This window comes from Akebia trifoliata, chromosome 4 (assembly GCF_017979445.1).
Source record: "Akebia trifoliata isolate Shusen 1 chromosome 4, ASM1797944v1, whole genome shotgun sequence".
Classification (NCBI taxonomy): Eukaryota; Viridiplantae; Streptophyta; class Magnoliopsida; order Ranunculales; family Lardizabalaceae; genus Akebia; species Akebia trifoliata.
Genome location: NC_141378.1, coordinates 8,328,622 through 8,337,174, shown reverse-complemented (window position 1 = coordinate 8,337,174; position 8,553 = coordinate 8,328,622).

The following is an 8,553-nucleotide window of genomic DNA, read 5'->3' as shown; positions in this document are numbered from 1 at the left end:
AATGTGGATATGTTAGAGAAAATCATTAAAATGAACGTAGTGGAGGTTATTGCATAATATAATGTCCTAGTGATTCGTGACAAAACATGAAATTCAACAATTAAGACATTAAAAAAAAAAAAAAAGAAGATGATTGTAGAAGGGATAAACTTTAAAATTCATTGTCAAAGTTAACCTAGTACCACTAAAATTAGAAACTTAATATCTTTCAAGGCATCTTTATCTATGTCTCATCCTTTCATCTTTATTTTACTTAAAATTAATTATTTCACAAATTGCACAAAATCATGCCAGTCTTGTATGCTTTTGAGCTCACTAGTCATATTTGGTTCAACCCAAAAGCATCCACCCACCAAATATCAACATTGATGATTTCTAGTCATAAATTCAACTAAAGCAATTTTTTTTTTTAAATCTAGTTGAATTTTTATTTTTTATTATTCTCAAATCCAATGGTCACAAAATATGACGAATATTGATGAATAAATGGAGAGCAGATTTAATACAATATAACACTTCTTCAACGGTTTGAGAGAGTGCCACACTTTAGACCTGTAGGGTTCAGGACTTAGATCAGATTTGAAAAAAAAAAAAAAAATGAAAGACCAATTCAAAAGTTTAAAAAATGGATGGTCATATATTACATGACGCTCTCTCAATCAATTTAAAAATGCTACATGGTGCCATATGTTAGACTTTTTCCCAATGAATAAGCCTCTGTCACATGATTCAATTGATTACAATGTGGAATTCTTTACGAAACATTCAAGATCTTCGAATCTAATAACTTGTCAAGAGATCTAATTAAAGATGATAACCATGTTTTTAAGGAAGCGTACCTTTCGTCATTGATGATGTTATAATAAAATAAAAGGTGATTTAGAGATGACCTCCTACGTTTTAGTGAATATTAGAGATAACCCCTTGTTTTGAAATTGATGGCATGCCTCCCTTGACCTCAGTCTTCTCGTTAGATTAATAAAAAAAGACCTAAATACCCTTGTCATCATCCTCTAGCCAGTTGGTCTTTCTTCCCAAAAATCAGTCTTCTTCAACCTTCATGGTATAATTCTTTATTCTACTCAATGTTACCTTTGGTTCATCATTTTCAATTTGCCTTAAATCTTTGGGGAAACCTGTACATTTTCCACCCAAAATTCAATCGTTTCTACTTCCCAAAAATCTTATTTTCTTCCCAAAGCCAATCATCTTAATTCAAGCTCTTCAACCTCTATGTAAATTAACTTTAATTTATTCAATCTTATCTTTAGGCCATCATTTACTACCTTGCCTTAAACCTTTGTAGAAAATCCTAGATTTTTCTACCAAAAGTTCTATTGTTTTATGCTTTTGAAAAGATTGAATCTTTCCTTGAAGTTTAAAGATTGAAAACTTGAAGTAAATAGAATCTTCCATTAAAGAAGAGGGCTAAAATTTTTACCCCAAAGAAGTTGAAGATGATTGGTTTTTGCAAAAAAAAAATCTAGGTTTTTTGGCTAAAGGTTGAAGACAAGGGCATTTGGATCTTTTTTTTGTTGGTCTATTAAGAAGACTGGAATCAAGGGGAAGCATGTCATCAGTTTCAAAAAGGAGGGGCTGTATCTCTAATATTCTCCAAAACATTTGGGGGGAGGGGGAATGATTTCCATTGTGCAAAATCATACCCCTAGACCCAAACACACCTTCTTGTCTCTTTCTATCTTGATTGGGAATGATCAAAAATAAATTTGGGGGTCTAACTCAAAATCAATTGGCAAGGAGTGGAGTGGCTCAAGAGCTTATAAGGAGAGAGACAAGGCAATGAGTGTCGAATGTAGAACTAAACTCGACACACCCCTACACTTGTGAGCCAAAACACATGGAGATATGATCTAAGTCACGTGAAGGACAGAAAGGCCCGCAATGTTACCATGATGAATTTGGGGGTTTAATTCAAAATCAATTAGCAATGAGTGGAAAGGCCTAAGAGTTTATAAGGAGAGAGACAAGGCAACGAGTGTCCAATGTAGAACTGAACTCAACACACTCCTCCATGTGTAGGCCAAAGCACGTGGAGATATGATCTGGTCACATGAAGAATAGAAATGCTTGCCTTATGACCATGATAAATTTGGGGGTCCAACTCAAAACCAATTGGCAATGAGTGGAGAGGCCCAAGAGTTTATAAGGAGAGAGAAAAGGCAATGAGTCCCATGTAGGACTAAACTCAGTTAATGTGGTGTAATTGATGGAGGATAATTTAACACAGTTGAAATCATGCTCCTAAAGGGATGCCATCCCTAACTTTTATAGATGAGATTAGAGGACCTAGATTATTTCCATTATTAAGTTTCCTAATCCATCAAGGTCTCTTACTAATTCATTACAGAGAAATCCCAATCAATTTAATAATTTTCTTTAATCTATTATCTTTTCTTTTATAATAGAATCCAAGTCTTCATAAAACTGTTAAAATGTGGAGGTTTATTGGGCCACACTGAACTTAGGTTTAACTGTATTCAAAAGACACTGCTGATCAGAATCCACTCCCAAATAAATGAACCCCAAGGCTTTGGGACTTGGGCAGTATGTCCAGAGAGAGGCAAGACCCCACAGCCCACACACACTAATTTGTATATTCGATATTGATCCAGCAAATGTTGATCCATCAACCCCAATAATGCTGTCTACTCAGATATTTGATGATAAGTAATTGATAAAACACGACTCATTCTATATCATTTTTTTTTTTTTACATTTTTAGAATGGGCCAACGCCTTCGGTAGAGCAAACACAAAAAAATAATATGTTGTTTAGCCACCGATTTAAGTAAATTTATAGTCAAATTTGTTATGAAGCCCATGATGATGAGGTGGGTTCCACTGGATGTTTCTACCTGATCGATTGAACAAACTTCCTCCGGATCCTAAATTTCACCAGGCAAGTCAGTTATAAATTTATTATTATTATTACGGGTAAACTGGAATTTAAGCCGGCCATGACCTCAAAGTTGTATCTTAATATGTCAACCAATTGATCTATAGGTCCAAGCCTGACATGGGTGTTTACAATGAACATGGTTGGTGGAAATATAATTGCGTGACTGATCTCTGTCGACTTTCATTTGATTAAGGAATGTGTTAAAGGAATCCGGAGATGAGAGTTCAGACTCACAATGTGTAACATATGTAATTAATCTTCGGGAACTAAATCATATATCATAAGGCAAACATATAACGTTCCTACTCCAATGAAAATTTTATATAAACTATATAATATAATGACCAATTATGTTTTATGGAACTAAATTGATGGAAATCAAAGCAACATGCACGGTCATAACAGGAGTAAAAATAAGATAAATGTTTAGATGGGTGAATTATAATATTATGACAGATAAAAATCAAGAATGAATATTGTAAAGATAAAAAAAAATTCTTTCTAAATTCAAGGTGTCATGTGTTCACTCGAGATAAGTATAATCTTAAATATTAAATTTATTAAGTTAGAAATCAAATTAGGACAAAGAAATATTCCTTACCCAAAAATAAAATAAAAAATGAAATGTTATAGCAAGATCCTAAAAGGGGATTATTGTTACATTAAATTACAAAAAATCCAGAGAGGAAATGTACTAGACTTCTTCCTAAAATATAAGGGACAACGGTTGCACAAAGAAAAAAGAGTACAAATCATATACACCCAAGTTGGAGGATTAAAAGCCTTTTTTCCACACTTAAATACATGCAACGTAATAGATTGAGAAAATCAATTCTGTTCTTTTCATATACATTCAACAGTAGTTAAATAAACATAATGGATAACAAACATTTGTTTGAGATCTTAAAATATAGGATAATTTGAAACAGCTTCCTAACTCTAAGGAACAACTGATTTGAATGAATCAAAAAATAAAGAAACTAATGAGCTGTAACAATTTGTTACAATCATATGAATTCTGATACAACCTAAGACATAATCCAACAAAATTATAAAAGGGAGATATTTTAGGTATTTATTTCTTGGATTATTGACTTACCTATCATGTATTCAGGTGCGGGAAAAGGGTTTCAATCCTTCATCCTAGGTGTATATCATCTTGATTTAAAAATATTAAAAATAAATAAATGATAAAATTGATTCCCCAACCAAGGAATGGGAGAAGAAGTTTCGAAGTCTTGAGGTGTGAATTTTCTCTATATCATATGTATTTATAAATATAATCTTAATATGATATATAAAAGATTAATGATTTTCTGACGCCCCCTCAAAGAACTGTACATCATTTCCCTCAGGGGCGTCAGATTATCAGACTTTAGAAAAATAGAAAGTTGATTGAAATGGTTTGAAGATTTAAAATTAAGATGAATGAGATATATATAAAGTTATTAGTTTTAAAATATGCATGGAAGCAGCAAGAAAAGATATGAAGACTAATTCCAGATAGAAAAATGCAATAACATGATCCTACAACTAAATGACAAAACTATCGCCTCAGCAAAGTGGTCCAAGTTTTAATCATTGACTAAGGTCAATGTTTTAAATATCAGATCGGGTCGACAATTGGACCAGGTCCCACCCGAATTTTTTAAGATTTCGGCCCCATCCATAATAAATTACTTTTGCAATCCAGTGACCGCCAATGACTTGCATATTTGAATGTTAGGTGTTTGACAAAATGCTCCAACATGACAATTACTGCACCCTTCTTCCATGGATCATGGACTGCAACAACTCCTCTGATTCAAGATTTAGAACTTTGAAGCGTTGATTTGAAGTCTGATTGTTCTCTATTTCTTTTTTTCAATTTAGTTCTTGATTCTTTCTCTTATTTTCTTATGTCTTATTATATTTTGTTTTCTAATATTAATGCACTTGGATTCTCATTGACTTCTGAGTTGGCTTTCTTAGTTTTTTTAAGTTTCAGACAGGTATAAGCATGCATCGTAAACATAAACAACTTATAATATTTAAAAAACATTACTTAGGAAAAGTGACTTGATTTTGATCATGTAATAGCGAAAATCCAATTATTCGTATTTATACTTATCCTAATAATACATATCTTCATGATACTTATATCAAAGATAAGTTTGGACAAGTGAAATAAGGTCAATCTTGAGGTCACTCCTCTTAGGTCTTCCTCTCACTCTTTTAAGACCTTTGTGAGTGTGCAACCCTCGATCCAATGACAGTACCATATATACAATGTAATAAACCAGAAAAATAATCAAGAAACCAAGAACACATAAGATTTACATGCTGGGGTGGATTTATAATGGGGGCACTTGCCCTCACAAGAATTTTCAAAGTCTAAAGATTTATTAGTTATTGCGACAGATAATAATGACGAATAAAAAAATTTGTCGTCATGGTCTCCACGACAAATTTTGCCACTCTTAATTGTGCATAACCACCCACACAGACAAAAAAAAAAAAAAAAAATTTACTCTTAGTTACCTCCATGTGGGTAAAATGATGGTTGTTGGTTACATGGTTAATTCGGTTATGCCTACATCCACAAATGGAAGTTGCGGATATTTTACCATCTTTGAAAATGATTACAATTCTTATATATAAAAACAATACTAGAGGGACTCACAACTAACATGGAGTGTGTGCTTCGATGTCGGAATCATATATACTTTTTACTCATCTCAAGAAAAATCATCCATGGTTCTAAGAACATCTCCACATGAATACAGTCTAATAGGAAGTCATTTTAATCAAGGGATAGACTCAAAAACATTTTTCATGACAAAGAAAAGAAATCGTTGGATCTTAACCCATCAGATGACCAAGATCTAAGTTTCACAGATGTACACCACTCATGCCGGATGCATACTTTTTGTTAGATTTTTTTGGTCTATTTATATTTATAAATAAATCCTTCTAATTTTTTGATTTATTTATGACCACCCCCCTCTTATAAATAATTCCTTCCCACTAATTTACAACATTTTCTCCTCTCTGTCTTCTCCAAACTGAAGGTCTCCACACGACCTTCACTCTCCATTATTGAAGGTGGCAAAAGCTTAGTTTGCACCCACTTTGCAACAAAGAACCTTAACCCAGCCTCTATCATTTATTTTTCTCTCGTCCCAATAATATATATATATATACACACAAACTTGAAGCCTTCCATTAATGGTGGACCTAAGGAGGGTTTTTTGAATAAAAAACAATCAGTAAAAAATCCCAAATTTCACAAAGAAACCCCTAAGCTTCCCATCTCTTGATTTGTTTAATTTTGTGTTAAATTTTACAATAAAAATGAAATGATTTTCTTGAAAAGGGTATTCAATATTTGATTTGTACAGTATCACATTTGAGCGATTCGTGATTCAAACAGGTTTGATTTTCAATCTTGGCAACTCATCTTTGAATGAGGGGTTGAGAATTTTAAAGATCCATCTTTAAGAATTTTTCGATCAATTTTTTTATCATTGAAACTCATCTTCAATGAAGGAGTTGTAGGTGTAGAATGTAATATGAGGATCCATCTTTAAGGCTTGATCAACTGTTTTCTCTTTATGCATATTTTAACAATGGAAGATCATCATTTTAGATCCTCCACGACCCATGATATCAACTATAATAACAAAATCGTAATTCTAAATTTGTTTACTAGTCTTTGAAACCATTCAATCCTATCATCATCATCATCATCTCTTCCTCTTCTATGCCCATCTATACAAATGTGCAAGAGATTAGAACATTGTGCAGAAGAGGAAAGGTTTTTGTAATATTGAGGGGGTGAGTTGTAAATTCAAAAAATTCTTTATTTATTAGTGGTTTGCTATTATCTCTGACTATCTATCTTGTCCATTGAATTTTTCAAAATCTAACATCCCATGAGTTTTGTCATGAATTTTGTTTCTAAATATGTCCCTTGAACGAAGTCATGTATATATGAGTTGTACTGAAATGACCTCAAGATTGGACATCATATCGCACATCTTTGATGTGATAGTGGATAAGAATGATAAATATTTTTTCACTTATATCTTAAGGAAACACATCTATGATTCTATACATTTTCACATTAGGATGTGGGATGTGAGATCCATTCTTAACATCACTTCAGCATTATTTTATGTATGTCCACACCCATAGGTTTTTCAATCCAAATCCAACTCTCCATTTTTTTATCATAGCTAAATGGTAACCAACTCATTATCCTCGAAAAACATCATAATTGTCTCTATACAAGTAATTATCAAATTGGGAAACACATGACAAATTCGGACCCAGTTCAACCAATTGGGAAAAATCAATTCAATCATCATTACAGCTTTTAAAACAATTTATTAAAATAGCAAATAACTTCAGAGGGCCCACCTCGTAAACCTCAACGTGTGTGGCACATCCAACCTTCAACTACAACAACTGCTGATGAGCTCAACAAACTAGAAAGTTAACTGGATCCCTCATATCCATGTCCTTTATATAAATCCATGACCCAGACCCTCTAACAAACTAATAAAAGAACCTTAAACAATGACACCTAAGTGTTGGGAAGCAATAAAGAAATGGGGATTTAGACATGCCCTCCAAGTTTTTGTGAATATTTTTTAGACGTGTCTGTGTTCTCAAATTGATGGCATAACCCTTGACATTTGTCTCCTGTTGCAAGTTAATAAAATGTCAAAAATGCCCTCATCTTCAATCCAAAAATCTTGATTTTTTTTTCTTCTTCTCCTTCCAAAATCCATCATTTTCATGCTCTTCAACCTCATTAGTAAATTATTTTTAATTTACTCAACTTCATCTTATATCCATCATTGTCTTCTCCTTTCCCAAACCTCTATCTTGTTTTTAAGGTTGGGAGGTGGATTAAATAGAATCTTAAGATTGAAGATGACTGGATTTGAGAAGAAAAATCAAGATTTATAATTAAAGGTTGAGGACAAGGGCATCTAGGTACATTTCAACTAATCTATTAGAGAAGACCGATGGCAAGGGGCATGCTATCAGTTTGAAATACAAGAGAATATCTCAAATATTCACCAAAATTACGAGGGGTATGTGTAAATCACCTATACATAATGAAAACTCCATCTATCACGTTCTCTTGTCCCCAGCTTGTTTTAGGTGACATTGGCTGTGATCCCTAACATGTCACAAACACAAGATGTTGACACATCAAGAGATACTTCTTGGCTTTAAGCGTAATTAGCACAAACTAAATAAGTGATCATAAAAATAAATAACTGATCACTTGGTGGTCCCCTTCAAAAGGATGATGATTGTGGCCAATCAGGTCTCCTAATCTCTTTTTAGAATATAATTGATCTCTTGGTTGGGGTCCTATAAAAGATGGGTCTTACCCGTCTTAAGGGAAATTTTAGGCCTTATTTAACACAATTTGGCCTTTTCGAGTAAAAAAATTTATATGGGATATCTTTTGTCACTGGCCCATCCCTTCATTCCATTGTGTTCTTGGAACAATGAAGCTCTCTCTAATAAGTCACCTTTATCCTAATAAGTCTTAAGAGTTACCTTAATAAACTTGCTTAGGTACGTGTAAGCACAATCCTTCCTGCTATTGTCGAACCTTGGTTTTTCCCCGGG